General features: G+C 40.0%; 1 protein-coding gene and 1 long non-coding RNA gene across 2 annotated transcripts in view; one reads left to right on the top strand and one right to left on the bottom strand.

The window, feature by feature from the left end:
* The window catches only part of CDH20 (cadherin 20), a 204,938-nt gene that overhangs the window by 50,955 nt on the left and 135,299 nt on the right, over positions 1 to 18,684 (top strand). The window lies entirely within an intron of this gene.
* LOC106005155 lies at positions 13,502 to 17,538 on the bottom strand. Its single transcript, XR_001178334.2, has 3 exons — positions 17,381 to 17,538; positions 14,955 to 14,990; positions 13,502 to 14,171 (listed from the first exon to the last, which is right to left on the bottom strand). It is a non-coding gene; the product is annotated as an uncharacterized LOC106005155 (long non-coding RNA).

Below are 18,684 nucleotides of genomic sequence, written 5' to 3' on the forward strand. Positions count from 1 at the left end.
GGGACCTTGACCCATAGTGATTGACCAGAGAAGCAACTGCTTTTATTGTTACCACACCATATCATCAATAGAGATTATCAGAAAGATTGAATCATCACGTATTATGTTTTGTATCCTCTGCTTTTAAAGAGAAGTGGCAATACCTCTGATAATTAGTTCAATCAAAAATACCACATTCTAAAAGCAGTCTGGCGCTTATGGTAGGACATTTTAGGTATCTGAAATATTCATGTATCTGAAATTCCACCAAGACTACCAGAAAAATGAGATACTACACTGAGATGCACATTTTTAAGTGGATGCTATTTTCAGTACATTAAAAGAGGTCTTTTCTTTCCCCCACGCCTGCAGAACCAAAAAGAGAGACAGGGAGGAAGACAGGCTTTTTTGAAAGGAGTTCCCCGGCACAGTGATGGGAGGGTCCAGCCTCAGCGGATGTTCCCCAGTGGGGAAAGAGCTGGACTCGAACGATCCCCAAGTTTCTAAGTGATGTAAAGATCCCAGCCTTGTGGCTTGTGAGATCGCCAGATCTCAGAACAAGCCTCCCTACCTCAAACACAAATCTGCCACAAATCTTCTCTTTTCTGTAAAGAAAACCACAAAAGAAATTTACTTATTCCCATTCCCTTAATTGAGAGAAGCTGGGAGCAGTGGATCTTGCATTTTTATAAAGAATGAGTGAAAACCACTTACCAGGTTTTTGTCAGTATGTCGTGTCAGGCTAATAGGTATGTTCACTACAGAGGTTTTTTTAAATAGTAAATCACTCAAAAAATGCTGCATTTAATTTTCAGTCCAAAGGCAGATGAACGTCATTTATCGTCATCATTCAGACCTTGTTCCTTGGATCTCATCAGAACAAAAACGGAAGTCCTAATGCAGTCTGATTTTGGCAATAAGTTCATATACAGTCTTCAATATTTCAGTCTTTGGAACCAATCTTCTGAAGGTGGAGGGAAATGCCTGCCCTCTGCCATGAAAACGAGAAGTAAGAGTCTATGCACCCCTCACACCTGTGCCATCTTTTCTCATTTAGTTACTTAGCCAAAAGTGTGGCTAAGCCGCTGTGGCCAAGAAAACTGCCTGACAATATTTTTCAACTGTAGTCGTGAGCACTACATTTAATATCTGACACATGAATCAATAAGACTGATTTTATTTTCTTATAGAATCTTCAGGATTCTCTTAGCATTTAGGGATTAACTCCAAGTAATCAATTGTTTAAGCTGGTAATTTCCAGCTAAATGATGATTAAAAGCCCCACATTAATATCTACTCTTAAAAAAATAATTCAAAGCAAATCAAATTTGAGAATGTTATAACATTCCATGGCAGCCCAGTACTTTACCACATCAACGTAAGAATCTATTAGTAGACAAGATATAAATCTGATAGGATTTGCTCAGTAGATACAAAAATGAAGTTTCAGGGGCGGCTGGGTGGCACAGTCAGTTGAGCGTCAGACTCTTGGTTTCGGCTCTTGTCGTGATCTCATGGGTCGTGAGAATGAGCCTCGCATTGGGCTCCATGCTTAGCGTGAAGTCTCATTGGGTTTCTCTCACCCCTCTTCTTCTGTTCTTCCGCCCCCGCCCCCCAGGCTCTTTCTCTCTCTCTCTAAAGAAATACATTTTTTAAAAATTTTTCCACAAAATTACCATATTTTCCTAATAGAAGTAAAAATAATAACTAACATTTAGATACACTATCTCCTTTTACCATCTCATCACCAAATTCAGAAGATGACATCACAGAACTCCATGTAAAAATTTAGGCTTAGAGACATGGAAGAATTGGTCTAACACCTTATTTCGAAACCTAGGCTTTAACCCATAATAATACATTATTACTTACACACTTAGTTAAAAGAAAAAAAAAAGAGGCTATTTCCTTAATGTGACAAACCAGATCTACCTTAAATCAACAACCAGTATTATATTCATGACAAACAAGACATCAACAGCCAAGAGCATTAAGACCCCCACATAAAAGATGTTAACAATTTATATAGAACACAAAAGTAGACAAATATAGGAGAAAAATAATTAGAATAATTTGTAAAAAGCAAGATACCTTTTATGTGTATCCAAAATAGCAAACGTTTCAAATATAAAACTCAACTTTTTTAAGGATCTACTAGAACAATTACTGGCAGAAGCACAAATATCTATAACTTCTCCAGCCAGAAATGTATCAATAAATACAAAAACTTTCAGATAATCACATCTTTTGTTCCAATAACCCCTAGTTATTTCTAGGAAATAACTAGAAATTTATAGAATTTATATAAAAAGACACTCTTTGAAATGTTCTATGTAACATGGAGAAAACCGGAACCAGCCTATTGGAACAATAGCGGAATGGTTGGGTTAATTTTAGTCATCCTGATGAAAAAATATTAAGCCAACTTCAAAATGTTGTTTGAATATTCACCCAACTTAAAAATAATCTGAATCGAGACACAGCTAGCTAAAGTTAAATGAAAAACAGGACAGCATATTTATATGTAATACTATCTTAATTGTGTACCTATGTGTATTAGCAGAAAAAAAAAAACTGAAGTAAATATATGACAGTGTTGGCAGAAATTATTTTTGTGTGGTAGATGTATGGTTGATTTTTATTTCTATCTTCATACATTTCTGCATTTTACAAAATCTCTACAAGGAACCTGGATAAATGTTATTTTCTTTAAAAATGCTATAAAAACAAGAAGGTCTCAACTGATGGTATCCTTTAAGAGGGCAGTGTGAGACACCCTCAGTTTTCGTCAGCACGGAGCTCCAGAGGAAGTGATCTATCTGCACGCAGACTTGCTCTCAGCTTTCATGAATAAGGCAGCCGCCATCACACCGCTGGTGTCCATTAGAGTAAGTGAACGCCAGCGACCGTCAGGGTGGTCAGGCTTGCGCACACCTCTTTTGCTGTTCCCGACTAGGACTTCTGCCAGAACAAGTAGGGGATGGAGGAGTGGGGAGCCTGAGGTAGACAACTGGCAGGGTCTATGCTCAAAGTGTAAGCAACCCATCCATAGGTATAATGACAAAACTGTCACTGAGTCATGGTTCTCGTTACCAGTCGCCCTCAGACCATTAACTATGAGAACCTACAGGAGCATGTATCCCCTCTGGGATACATGTCTATTTGCCCAGTTAAGTGGAGAGTTCTCGTTTGGCAAAAAGGTTGGAATTCATGAAACTGCTAAATTTCTTGAGATCTCCAGAGTCAAGTGCCTTCACACAGTACTTTCTAGAATTTCTTGAGTGTTCTTTTTGTTTTTTAAAGATTTTTATTTATTTATCTATCAGAGAGAGAGAGAGAATGAGTGAGCACAAGCAGGGAGAGTGGCAGAGGGAAAAGCAGGCTCCCCACTGAGCATGAAGCCTGAAGCCAGAACTTGACTCCAGGACTGTGGGATCATGACCTGAGCTGAAGGCTGACACTTAACCAAGTGGGCCAGCCAGCCATCCCTAGAGTGCTTTCTAGACAAGCTTGTCCATCCTCTGAGCAAATGCCCTTCACTATTCTAAATATACATAGAACAATGTACATAGACATAGAACAGACATGAATATATGTCTGCCAGGTGACATTAGACATCGAGAGTCAGGCAAGACAGCTTTATCATCTTCTACTACCTTCTAGCATCAACAGTGCCTACCCAACTAAAGTCAACATCTATTTGTCCATGGTGCAGAAAACCTTAGAAAAAAATATTTCAGATTCTAGACATTGGTTGTGTTAGGGCAATGGATAAAAGAAATTACTCTTTTTCATTTTAATTTTTTATAATTTTTCTAAATTTTCTCTCCTTGAGTATATAGTACCTTTATAATGGGGGGGGGGCAACTTTAAAGTGCTTAATGTTCTCTGCTTTTGCAGAAATTAGCACCTGGCAAAGAGGACAGAGTCTTACAACCGGCTATATGACAGTATAAAGAGTATTACCAGCACAGTGCAAAAGTTTTGGGGAGCCCCCAGGGAAAGGGGAAGATTAAATCTGTCTAAGAAGAAACAGGAGCGATGATGTTGAGTTAGCTTCAGAGAGAAAGCAGCTTCTGAAATGGGCCTTGAAGGATGAGTACCATTTTTATCTGACTAGATAGAGCATTCTAAGGGGAAGGTCAGCATGAGAAAACTCAGACATGAAAGTCGAGCACACTCTAGGGAAGTTAACCTGGTGGGACAGTCCTTATTTGATGTAGCCACCCAAACTGTCACCCTATTCCAACCCCAAAATTAATCTTGATTAACTTTCAATTCTTCAATATGCGTTTGGGTTAAAATTGATTTCTTATTTTTATGTGTTTCACATTAAATAAAACTATGTGCTTCATCTGTCTCAATGTGAAAATTATTTTAAAAATGAAACTGATTTCAAAATTAAACAGATTTCAGTGTTCAGTCAATTCATTTAATTTGCATTTTAGAGATTTCTGTTGAGAAATTATAATGGTTCTTCAGAGCTCATTATTTCTTAGCTGTTTGATTAAAGGTTCTGTAACTTAGCTAATTCAGGTGTAGAACAACATTTAGGAAAACATATTTAAGTGGTTTTATGACATATGTGAGGATGTGAACTGTAATATAAATATGCAGTAATAGTTTCCAGCAGAAATTCTCTCAGACAGTTTAACCAGAGACTCCACCAAATCACCTTACAGCCAGTGGGGGAAATCATTTGACAGTGACAGGACTGCCCGAACAAGGAAGAGAGGACTGGGGCTCAAGTCCCAGTTCCTTCATTTATCAGTTGAGATCAGAGCAAATGATAAACTCTGAACCTCAGTTCCCAAATCCATAAAAGATGTAGCAATACTATGTATTCCTTACTTCACAGGATTACTAAAAATAACATGAGCGTGTACATTCATCACTTATGCAATTGTTAAAGGCCTTAGAGATAACCTTATTAGGTTTCTAGATTTTACTCCATTCAGGGGCCCCTACAAGATGCAGGAAGAGTGGAAAAGGATGAAGAACATCGCTGCGAATGGATGGGGTCTACTCTCTCGCATCCTCATTTTCAGCTGAGGAGTCTGAGATTATCTGCTTTACATTCTGGGCTCCCGAAGAAGCTTCCATTTGAAGGAAAATGCCCAATGGTTTAAAAGGATTGAAAACCACAGATTTATTCCAACTACCTCATATTACAATGAAAAAAGTAAAACCCAGAGGAGCTGGATAACTTCCCCAACCTTAACTAACTAACTACAAAGCGGCTGGGCAAATAAGAAAATACAATTGAGTCATCTAACCCCAAGCTCAATACCGTTTCTGCTATCCACAAGGAAGCGTGAAATAACATGATGCACAGAAGTAAGGTGTATAGGAGAGAGGACATCACCTGTACACGACAGGAATTCTGCTCAGCAATACAAAACTATAGCTCATTCACTAAGCTGCATATTTATTCAATAAATATTAAATGTCAGGTATCTGCCAGACATTGTTCTAAGCACTCGTTTAAATGCTGAATGCAATTCCATTTCAAATGAAGAAACTCTGACACCCCAGTTTAACACTGGAATAAAACACTCCATTTTGTCTAAAACTGATGAATGACAGGCAAAGTATTATAAATTTAATTATTGCCTATCCAAAAGTACCTCTAGTTCCAGGAGTGAAACAAACGTTAATATACTTTTTTCTGGGGCCACTTTCCCTGAAGTTCCTTATTAGCACCTTTCCTGTATCAAAAGCTAACACTCCACCTGAGAAGTACATTTCCTATACTCTCACCTTCAAGGAATAGGAACCTACAGGCACTGCCTTTCTCCTCCGTATATTTATTTTCTCCCTACCTAGAGATCATTCTGCCATAGATAAATATCTTCTAGTAACTCCCATATTAAAAACAAAACAAAAAACTTTGCCCTCTGACCAACTGCAACTCAGTTTCCTTTCATAGTTTCAAAGCAACTGTTTTTGGAAAAGAGTTGCCTAGAGATACCACAGTACAGATACTTCCCAAGCTTACCCCTCTCCCCAACCCACATCTCTCCTCAAGAAGGTGAGAAAGGAGATCTTGTCTGCTGACTATCTTATCCCCAGCACTGGAACAGCAGCTATTATCATATGCCAAATTCAGTAAATATTTGTTGTATGAATAAATCATGTAGAACCCTACAATGATTCAGTGAATTATATAACATGTACTTGCCAATTACTCATATATTTCTGAAAGATCAGTCACAGTATATGCTAAGTTTTACTTGTTCCAATTTTAAATAACACTCCAATCACCACTTGAAAAAATTTGTAATAACCCATAATGCTAGGGTAAAAGTAATCTAAAAATCTAATTCAATCCCTACCAAAACTGAAATCAGATATTTTTGCAACTTGGCAAAATAATTCTGAATTCCATTCTAAAAGAATAAATATTTTTAAATCACTAGGAAAATTTGACTAAGAAGAATAATGCAGGCAAAACTGTACTACCAGATACAAAAATTGTGTTACAAAATAATAGTAATTAAAATAGGATAAGAGAGCAGAAACAAAAGAGAGAGTTCAGAATTGACCTCAAATATATCTAAGGATTTTGTAAACAAAAAAGGTAACACTTCAAATCAAGGAGGGAAATTGTGGTTATTCAATAAAAGGTCTTGGGACAACTGCCTCGCTACTTGCTAAATACGTAACCCTTCCTTACTCCTCATACCAAATTCCAACCAACTTCATAATAGAAAATAAGGATTTAGAAAATAATTTTAGAGCCTTGGAGTGAGAATGCCTTTTGAGTATATCAACAAAGCTAGCACCATAGAGAAAAACACTGACTGATGACAGACTCAAGTCCTTAAAAGTGAAAAAACATATATGGTGAAAACAAAACAAAATAAACTAGGAAACCCTGTCAGCGAGATTAAAAGGCAAACAAAACCCAGCAAACATTTCTGCATCATATAAATGAAAACTGTTACAGAAGAGTGATGCTAAATCCACAGAAAGAAGAACATCCTGATAGCTAAATGGGCAAAGGAAATAAATAAATATAAATGGTCAGTAAACATGTGAAAAGATAGCCAGGATCCTCGTAATCAAAAGAAAGCCAGTGAAGATGTTAAGTTTCTTTGAACTGTTACCCTAGCCAGCTGAAACAAAAGTATTGACAATACAAGGGGATGGAAAACAATTCTTCCGCACTTATTATGAGAGAATAAACTGACATAAAGTTTCTGGGAGTTAGTCTGGCATCTAATGTAAAATATCCATTAAGCGAATAACCAGACAATTAATACATAAAGGGTATCATTTGTGGAGTCATTTATAATTGAGAAAAAAAAGTCTATCAGTGGGAGATTACTGAATATGTCATTATTGATCTGTGCAAAGAACTACTACAGAAACCTAATAACGTGAACCTACATTTTTGAAATGTAGAAAGATACCCAAAATATGTCAAGTGGAAAAAGCAGATGACAAAATCATTCTACCTCCTAAATATTTCTCGAGTCAATCCTCTACTTCCGTCTCCACCGCTACTCCGGCACAAGCTAACATCGCGTCCTCTTTCCTGCACCAGCCTGCTTTCTGTGGCATGTCCACAGGCAGCTATGGGACAGCTTTACAGTGCTAATACCTGCTTATCTTACTGCTCACTGAAAAAGCGTCTTACCCCTTGGCCCATCCAGTTCCTGCCTCCTCCTCCAGATCTCTTGCCTCTCTCCTGCTGGCTCTGACCTCCGTGGCCTTCTTTCAATTCCCTATAACCCCTGGCCTACTCCAGTCTTGGTCTCTTGCACTTGTTCTGGAACATTCTCGCCCACCCTACACCTCCCATCTCCACACTATGCCTGTTGATGCTCCTGCCTTTTCAGCATTCAGCGCAGATGCCATCACCTCAGGAAAGGCTTCCCTTTCCATATACTGTGGGTCAGTGCTGCCTTTATACATTCCCGTAGCTCTCTTACCTTTTCCTTGCTCACCTTATCAGTTTGCAATTTTTTATTTGTAGAATAGATAGTTACTATCCATCTCCCTCTAAAGGCCAAGGACAAAGACCATGTCAATTTTCTTCATCATTATATGTCACTGACATATATTAAACACAATATGGAAACTGCCATGTATCGGGCACTAAAATATATTATGAGTGAAGGAAGGAAAAGAGGGCGAGAAGAGAGGAGAGAATGAGGAGTCAGTACTGTCACTTGAAATTCAACAGAAAGAGCTAAAACCAAGACCTAAAGCTACTTCTTGATTATGATGATTAAAAATGTATCTATCGGGACGACTGGGTGGCTCAGTTGGTTAAGCAGCTGCCTTCGGCTCAGGTCATGATCCCAGCGTCCTGGGATTGAGTCCCACATCAGGCTCCTTGCTCGGCAGGGAGCCTGCTTCTCCCTCTGCCTCTGCCTGCCATTCTGTCTGCCTGTGCTCGCTCTCTCCCCCTCTTTCTCTCTGATAAATAAATAAAATCTTTTAAAAAAAAAAAAAAGAAAAGTCCTGATTTTAAAAAAAAATGTATCTATCCATCACAGATTTTGAACCATGAAAGTAGTAAACAGACACCTCACCAAAGAAGATATACAGATGCCAAAGAAGTTTATGAAAAGATGTTCCATATCATGTCATCAGGGAAATACAAATTAAAACAATTAGATGTCACCACTATATACCCTTTTAGAATGGCCCAAATCCATGATACTGACACCACCAAATGCTGATGAAATATGAAGCACTAGGAACTCTGATTCATTGCTGGCAAGAATGCAAAATGGTAACATTAATTTGAAGGTCAATCTGGTGCTTTCTTACAAAACTAAGTATACTATTCTCATAGGATTTAGCAATTGCACTCCTTGGTATTTACCTAAAAGAAGTTGGGTCTGCACAAAAACCTGCACAATGTTTACAGCAGCTTTATTCATAATGGTCAGAACTTGGAAGCAACCACAGTGGTCCTTCAGTAGGTGAACAGATAAGCTGTGGTAGTTCTAGACATGGGATGCCATCCAGTGCTAAAAAGAAATGAGCTATCAAGTCATGAAAAGATATGAAGGGGAATTTACATGCGCGTTACCAAGTGAAAGAAGCCAATCTAAAAAGGCTACACACTATATGACTCCAAACAAATGACATTCTGGAAGAGGCTAAAACTATGGAGACAGTAAAAATATCAGTGGTTGTCAAGAGTTGGGGGAGGGAAGGATGAAGAGGCAGAGCACAGAGATTTTTAGAGCAGTGAAAATACTCTGTATGATATGAGAATCGTGGATACATGCCATTATTCATTTTGCATCCAACACCAAAAGTGAACAGTAAGTAAATGATGAACTTTGGATCACAGTGATGTGTCAATGTCAGTCCAGCGCTTGTGACAGATGTACCACTCTAGTCGGGAATGCTGATAATGGAGGGAAGCTGTGCATGTGTGGAGACAGGGGTGATATGGGAACTCTCTATTTTGTACTCAATTTTGCTATCAACCTAAAACTGCCCTAAAAATAGTCTCTTAAAAAAGTGCTAAAGGTGGTGGTTGGGTGGCGGCACCTGGGTGGCTCAGTGGACTAAGCCTCTGCCTTCAGCTCAGGTCATGATCTTAGGGTCCTGGGATCAACCCCCACAACAGGCTTTCTGCTCAGCAGGGAGCCTGCTTCCCCCTCTCTCTCTCTGCCTGCCTCTCTGGCTACTTGTGCTCTCTCTCTGTCAAATAAATAAATAATGTCTTAAAAAAAAAAAAGTACTAAAGGGCTTTTTTTTCCTAGTATTTATCCTTCACAAATCAGAGGCTCAATGATGCATTTTCCGCTTATTCCCCTCATTGCCACAAACAAAATGGCAAATTCATCTCTAGCGTCAGGATCACTGTCTGGGTCAAGTTTATAGGACGTCAGTAATTCTGATGCTGAGAAACAGACCCATCTGTAACCCAGAGCCAGGATGTCCTAAATACTGTCCATAACAAAGCCAATTCTATTTTCCATTTGCATACAACAAATCAGAAATTCTATTTTAAATCAATGATTCCAGATTTCCACTTCTCACTCCCTCTTGCCCTAAAGAATTCCTAAGATTGGGGCACCTGGGTGGCTCAGTGGGTTAAGCCGCTGCCTTCGACTCAGGTCATGATCTCAGGGTCCTGGGATTGAGTCCCACATCAGGCTCTCTGCTCAGCAGGGATCCTGCTTCCCTCTCTCTCTCTCTCTGCCAGCCTCTCCATCTACTTGTGATTTCTCTCTGTCAAATAAATAAATAAAATGTTAAAAAAAAAAAAAAAGAATTCCTAAGATTATTCCACTTTCTAAGGAAATTTCACTATAAACCCGAAAGGAAAAGACCAATTTCCTCTTCATCTTCTCTCTGCTCCTGTGCTTTCCACATCATATGCCACAATATCCACCAAATCCACCCTTAACCACCTGGAAACTCAGGGCAGACATTTTGCTCCCATGGTTATCAAGTTCTAGTCCATGGATCCTAGCTCAACATTAGATTTTTAAAATTTTGGAATTGCACTGGTGACAATCAAATGTTCATCTGTCAGTGCAATGAAGAATCCAGGCCTAAGTGTAGAGCCCAGTCCATTTCTCCCAGTTAGGTCATTCTGATCTCACTTAGGAAGATGAAAGCCATTAAGAGAGCCGAAGACCACAGTGGTTCAAGGTGGTTAACGATTTTATTTTGAAAGGATTCAAGAAACTTACTGTGCATTTTGGCATCAAATACATGTGATATAAATTGTGTATAACTGTAGGCAGATTGGCACCTGTGGATAGTGGGTGGCTGAAGATTTACAGTCAATATTTAGTCAACAGCTCAGTTACTTTGCTCTCGATAGAAATGTCTATGACTTCTTCCAAATATTATTTTCCACTGTGTTTACAAGCTCATGTAATCTTTTTCCCACCAGTTATATCAAAATAATTTTTTAAATGATACATTTCAAAGACATCTGACATGCTAGTAAATGGGTCCGCAAGTGTGTTTATATCCCTGGTGTAATTGAAGGAATGGAATTATGGTAGGTAGACCCGCAGGAGGTCATTAGACATTTCTAGAAATGATATTCTTTACCTATACGGTAAAAAATAAGCCAAATCAGCTGCAAGACTTCACTTCCCTTCTCAAATAGGCTTTTAATTTATGTAACAGTCTGCTTGTATCTTATACATGGCATTTATCAGATTCTACTTTTTAGGTATCTGAATTTTTCATACTCTACCCACTCCTACCACCACCAACTCCGGGTCCCTGGAGCCAGGGATTTTGTTTCATTCTATCAGTATATTCCCTGCTATACTTAGTAAAGTGTCCCAAATGCTCAGGTGCTCAGAATAGATATTGAATGAATGGGAGTGGTCAAAAGTGAGCAATTCCCCTGACACCCACTGTTCTGGGTTGAACTGTGCCCCCCCCTAAAAATTCCTATGTTGAAGTCCTAATCTCCAGTATCTCAGAATATGACTGTGTTTGGAACTAGGGTTGTTGCAGATAGAATCAGTTAAAATGAACAAACTGGGCTCCAATCCAATATAGTTGGTATCCTTATAAAAAGGGGAAATTTGGACATAGACACAAACACAGAGAACAGCATGCAGAGATCACCGTGAAGTTTTTACAAGTCAAAAAACACCAAAGTTTGTTAGCAAACTACCAGAGGTTGGGAAAGAGGCTTGAACAGATTCTCCCTCAGAGCCCCCAGAAGGAAACAACTTTGCCAGCACCGTGACCTTGAACTTCCAGCATACAGAACTACAAGACAATAAATATCTGTTGTTTAAGTCACCCAGTTTGTGGTTCTTTGTTATGTCAGCCCTAGCAAAGGGTACACGCACTGCATTACCAATAGCTGCCTCACTGGCAGTTACAAAAATGAACCCTTGGAGCCTCCACAGGTGAACAGCCACAGCTGCTGCTAGAAACCCAAGCCCTCTTGGCCAGTCTCACCAAATCCTCATGTCCACCGTCTGTACATCTGACCAACCCCTTACCTGCCCATCTATCCCCCCTCCACTGGGCCTGGGAGACTTCCAGTATGCTTTCCCCTTCCACAGAACGCTCCTTCCACTTCCCTTGCCTTAATGGAAACCTGTGCTCCCCCAAGAGGACCTGCTTTCTGGAACCTGCCACTTTCTTAACTGGAAGCTGGTTTGTCATTTGAGCTTCTTAGAAGTCCAAGCCAAGAGTCTGAGTTGCCCAAAACTACTACTTCCTCTTCCCTTTACAAACCCTCCTGCTTCTAGAAGTTTCACACTGTGCCCACTGGCTCCATTAGCTGCTGTGTTACCTTACCATTCACTGAGACAGCAGAGCAAGGTAGTTAAGAATGGAGGTGCTATGGCCAGATTGCCCTCATCAGAGAACCAGTGCTGACACCTGCTAGCAATGTCACTTGGGCAAGTCTGTCAACTTCTGTGCGCCTCATTTTGCTCATCTATAAAATAGAGCAATGATAATATATAAAGCTCTTAGAGCAGTGGTAAGCGCCAAATAAGTTACTATTGTATCAGTTTCTAGGTCCGAGTTGTTGTCTTTATCTCTACCTTACTCATTGTCTTCTTTCTTGGTGCCTTTCACATTCATAAGGGATGACCCATCCCAACTTTGGCTTTCAATTCCTTGATCTCCTTCTTTCCATTGACTTTCTCCTTCACATTATCTGAGTCATTGATGACCCTGATCATGTTCCAGCCTCATCAACTCCAAAATGTGTACCACCTCGAACTTCTGAAATTAAAAACACCCCATTCTCTGATCACAACCTCCAATCTGTCTGCTTACTTGTGCACGTGCTCTCACTACAAAAAATCTACAACCTCCCATGGCAATCCAGAAATGCCATTCTCAGTATTCCTCAGTCTCCTCCATCTTCATTTTCCTCTACATTCTTCCTCTCCACACTGGTACTCAAACAAGTAAATATTGCTAAAGAAAATTATAGAACCATTTAAGCTGGTGCAGTGGGTTTCGGCACTTTGAAATATTTCCCTTCCTTCCATTAGTTATCCATACAACAGTAAGACTGTTCCTTTTAAATATGCTGACAGGCAAGACTCTGTTGACTCTCAAATAACTGGATGCATGAGCAGCTGTCTCTGGCTGCTGGTTCCCAGTTCAACCCTAGTCATAATCATTAATCTCGATAATGGATGGCCGTTTCAAGTAGCAAATGGGAACCCTCCAATCCTAACTGCCACTCCCAAGTTCTTTCCTAAGACTCCCACTCCCCTCAAACAACCTCTTTATGTCTTTACTGCTAGATATGGGGTCTAGTTATGGGGATATTCTATGGAAAAGTGTTCATTTCTTTTCATAAAAGCAAAGCAAGACATTTTTTTCAGAAGAACAGGTACTTTTCCGATAGTCTTAGAAACTATCCATCCCCCTCAAAGACTGTGCACCAGCCCTGCAGTGAAGCCTGGTTCCCAACTCTCTCCCCAGGCAGAGTATCTCTGTGCGTACGCATGCCTGTGCGTGCGTACGTGTGTGTGTGTGTCTGTACACAGGCGTAGGCATCACTGTAAAATGAGGAGCACACACCACTGAGTGGGTATTCAATTCACTTTTACCTTGATGGCCATTTCTTAGACTAGAGAACAGTATTTTCACTTTAGCTGGCTCTGCTAAAAGAGGAAGGATTAGTTCATTTAGAAAATTCACAGTCCAAGTTAGAAGTTGTAAAAATCATTTTCAGAATTCATCTTTTCTAGGTATTCTTCTTAAAACCAGTAATTTAATTTACTAAAATTTTTAAATTATTTTTAAACCTGAGTACTTTCCCCCATTCTTTCTTCTGAAGACCCCTTTTTATCTGCCCAGAGAGCTTAAAACCCCAGAAGGTTCTCTTGTGCTTTTTCAAGCTCTACCTCATGACAGACCATAGTTATTTCCAAAATCCGCAGTGATTTCTGAGAGTTGACCTCCTCTCTGCTTGACAATTCTCCCACAGTTTCCACACGTTGCCTCTGAGCAACTTGGCTTTAATTCTGGGGTTTGTAATTAACCTGCAGTGTGAATGTTTGCTGCAGGTGAATTTTTACCAAACCTAAGATGCCTCCATGTGAAGCAAGTAAGAGCCTAACTCCACAAACTCAGATGTTCAAAAGATCAGAGCTATTTTTCCATTATTCCACTTCTGTTCTGAATCTCCATTCCGTACGGGTGGCTGGGAGTTCATCTCTGGCATTCAGCAAACCTCCTTCTCCTGGGATCAGCCTAACTTTCTGGGGAGAAGGGAGGGTTTTCATGGTAGCAAGACATTGGTGACAGCATTTCCCATTCACCTAAACGAAGTCTCCTGAGACATCCCTGGTGGCTGTCTGCATGATTCCTTCAATCCCCGCTGATCTCTCTACTGTGTTCTGAAGACCGGGGAACTGTTTTAGCTTTGGTGCCATGTTGGGCCACCAGAGCCTCTCTGATGCTACTCATGACCCCATACTTCGATTCCTCTGATTGAGAAAGGTACTGTTCCTTCCGTGGGCATCAACCCAGGACACAGGAACAGGTCACCCCAATCTCAGCATCTCTGAGTTTCTTGGTGGTTGGCAAACGTCTAAGACTTCCCACGGGACTCACCTATACTCTTGTGCTCCTTACTTCTCCTCTTTCCCTCCATAGACTTCCCCATCTCCATCCCAACTTTCCAGATGCCAAAAATAGTTTTCTCATCTAAACAAGTAGTTTTCTCTGTCTCATATAGTTTCTTGCAGGCATTTTGTCTCAAACCTTTTTCTGACTCACTCTCCCCCTGAGGCAGCAAAGGCCCTCCTGGCTGCTCTAGCACCCAGCCCTTGTTCAGTTCCTTGAACACCTGACCTTCCCTTGGCCCAAATACTCTCTCAACCCTCCACTTGGCTGCCTCCTTTTCACCCTTCCAGCCTCAGTTTATCCTCTATTCAGTGAAACCTCCCCTAATCACACTAAGCTGCTACCCTTTATTCTCCATTACCTCTGTTCCCGTAGACCTATCACAACTCGTTAATTTTTGTTTCTCTTTTGTTTACCTGTTTGTTGTCTGTGCTCCCTCTGGACTGTAAGTTCTAGGAGAGAAGAGACTTAGGGTTAGGAGCATATGCATGGGCTTTGGAGCCAGCCTGCCTCAGTCCTAATCTCAGCTCTGTGCTTATTAGCTGTGCAACCTTGGGCAAGTCATTCAACCTATGACTCAGTTTCCTCTTATGTAAAATGAGGGACACTTGCCTTATAAAGTTGTTATGACAATTAAATAAGTCAATACTGGGCACACAGAAAGTGCTATAAAATATTTATTAGAGCAAATACCTAACACTTGGCCTAATGCCTAAGTTATATGGGATGCCCAAAACATGTCTACTGAATGTAAGAATAAAGGGGGGAGAAATGAATGAATGAATACCACATTCATTTCTCCCCCCTTTTATTTTACTACTGTCTGTAATTCACATGCTCTACTAGTTGAATCACAGGGTAAGAAGACCAAGGTCATTTGCTTGAATCCTAAAAAGGGAAGCAAAGTTTATTGTTCCCCAGCAACCGAGTACATTTCTAAACCTGTGTAGTTGTCCAGCAACTGAATAATGCTGTCTTCAGCTAGAATGAGTAAGAAAGTCTGAATGGGTCAATGTTTGCTTATCACAGTTAGCATAAAAATCATACCCAGGACATGTCCTATTCACTGTAGCCTCACATGAATGCTAGCTCTTATGTTTAATCACCCTATGAAAACTATCATTTTACAGACAATAATCCTAGAAGCTGAAAAGAGTAACAGCAATTTAATTCTGGTCTCCTTAGGATTACTTTCATATGTATAAAGTTAATATATCTAGAGGTACATATTTAACTCTATATATGGCTATGCAATCAAAATCTGAGTCAAGTATTTGACTCAAAGAACAGTACATGCAAGGTCGGAAAACCCTTCTGCTGACTCATGTGTTGACATTTTTTTTTCAATATCCAAAACAAAACAAAAAAGGAAAGGAAAAGCAGAAGTATATCAGAAGATACAGAAATGATCCTTAAAGAGGAGTCCTTACTATGCATTTAAGATTATCTACGACATCCAGCATGTGCGAATGTTCCTGTTTTATTTGCTTTGTGGGCTTGTAGGCTCTTGCACATGGATTTTTCTCTTTCTTTTGCTGTCCCGCTGTCCATTTCAGGTCATTAGAAAGGAATCACTGGCATGAGAGTGGGTCTAGCACTGACTGGTTGGAAAGAGAATTCTCATATTAGAAAGTAGAAATGAGTTAGAAGGCTAAGCTTCCTATGACACGATCCAGTCTATGTAATGTTCTGGGGAGCTAGCACTCATCATCCAAGAACAGGACAGTCCCCTTGACTCTCTGACTAGCGGAAAAATTACTATTTCCCCAGACCCAATCCATTATCAGTTCTTGAGAGCAGAGCTGTTATGGATAAAGGAGAGCCCATTAATCTGTTTGTTTATATAGTATGCTTGAAATGTAGCCACGCATGCAACTTTTATCCATACAACTAATGAAATAAAGACATAAGATAGACACATTTCATTAGGACCTACCTGTCAGATTCTGACCCTAGAAACATTCAGTATTCGCTGCTAATTCACATTGAGTCCCCAGCTGTATTCACAGAGCACTGGCAGTGGTATGAAACTCTACTGAGTGGAACATCTGAGACGTTTTCTGTGATTCACGTGCCTAACAGCAAAATGTTCTGTATTCTGCCACTAATTCCAAGATGTACTCAAGTAGCCTAACTTATCATGCTTATCTCTCTTTCCCGCTTTCTTTGGGTCTCATGCCCCAATTTTAAAATCTCTATGGCTATAAGGCCACATAGAGAAACACCTTCTCCCTGTTACACTTGATTTTGTGCCAATACCATGATTCATTTCATACGGGCAGCTCAATCTAGCATTTCCTCTCCAGCCTAAAATCTCATCGTGTTTTGTTCAGCTCACTGGATCAAAAATATATTGCCATATCATTTTCTCCACTGGAAAACATACTTACTATCATTTTTTTTTTTCATGGAAATCAGGCTTTACCCTTTGCACACTGTTCCTCCTCTCCCCTACCAACAGCTTCCTCCACTCCTTCCTAAATTGCTCACCATTCCAATAAAGTGACATACTGGAATGGAAAAAACTTGGTTTCAGTCTCAGGGATCAATTTATGATAATCTTAAATAAGCCTCTTTCTAATTGATGAGTCTATTGCAAATTGCATACTTCAGTTTACTCTGTAAGGAATACAATTAAACTAAGGCAAAGCTGGTTATGACTCATGTATAATGAAATGAAAACAGTATCATCATTAAACACCAAATAAAGCCATTGATTCCGTGTATTATTCTGTCAGTTTTAATTGAATTGCATTTTCCCCCTTTCAGTTCTTAATTATGCAGTTCATGCTGAATCTTTATTTTTATGCACAGAATGGGATAATGTTCTCTTCCTCCTTACCTTAGTGTCTAAAAATATAAGCCTATTGAGAACAGAATAGTCTTTGTTGGTCTTAATTAAAGCAAAACACCTGCTTTTATCCTGGGAGCTGAATGTGTTGCTGTACTGTGAGGCTGTTACCAAGTGAGGGGACAATAGGGCTGCTTCCTGTTGCATGTCCCTCTCCCCGACCTGTGGTCTCAACCTCTTTCTAAATTGTATCACAAGAGGGAAACTGTGACATCATATTGCCCCGCAGAGAAGATCCAGGACCTCTCCAGCCTGCTAATGAGCATTAACTCTGTCTAGACTACCAGGTCAAGATGGTACCAACCGAAGCAGATACTGTTTAACAGGGGGATAGATACAGTCAGCAAGATAATAATCTAAAAATTCACTCTTCTCCTTAGTTAGCTTGTGGAAGATTTCAAGGCAAGAGCTGGACTCTCTTCTCTGATACGTACCACATAATTGAGGTTACATGCAAGTAAAAATGAACAAAGGAAGATGGTGTAAGTGGAGAACCTAGATGTGAAGGATATCCCGCTACTCTGATAGTAATTACTAATGTAATTCAGAAGAGGCAAAAGGAAGACAACCTTTACTCCTCTCTCTTCCCTTGAGGGTGTTGGCTATTTCTTTAGTGCTTCTGCCAGATTCAGGGATACACATCACTCTGATATCTACACACTTTTACTTCTAAGGTTCAATTCACCGGGGCCAGATGCTCTCATCTAGAAGTGTCAAATGATAATGAGTAATGAGCAAGTTTTTATCTTAGAGCATACAGACAAAGGCAAAATTATGCATTTTCAGGTAGGACAGTGTCCCAACAGAAACATAGTTTGGTGAATAAATCTTGGAATTGAGAATCTAGGGATGACCTAAGGTCAGTCTTTGATGTTCCAGTGATTTTCTATTACGAGCTGAGTAAATAAAGACTGAAAGTTATTATCATAGCTTGGAAACCCAGATGACCAGAGCCTGAGTCATGGGAAGAGGAAGTGGCTGCCATTCCGATATATCCCCAGAGTTGAGGGACTGTCCTTCTTGGGCTGAGAATATCTGATGGGTGGTGAGGAGCTGGCTCTCCCTGGAATTTCTCCTAGCTCTGGCATATCAGACTCTGCCACCCGTGCAGCTGCATCTCCAGTATTCATGCTAACAGAGAAAGCTGTCTTGGAATGAGAAGAGGCACTAATCATTCTTGTACTCATTTTACCCATGTTGAAACTCATCTGCCAATATTTCCCTGTATGATGCACTGCTAAGCATTCTAATAAGCTTATTCCAATTCCATCCTTTCTATTCCCAACTTACCCTGC

Source organism: Mustela putorius, unplaced genomic scaffold (assembly GCF_011764305.1).
Source record: "Mustela putorius furo isolate JIRA1106 unplaced genomic scaffold, ASM1176430v1.1 tig00003858_pilon_pilon_pilon, whole genome shotgun sequence".
In the NCBI taxonomy this organism is placed as follows: Eukaryota; Metazoa; Chordata; class Mammalia; order Carnivora; family Mustelidae; genus Mustela; species Mustela putorius.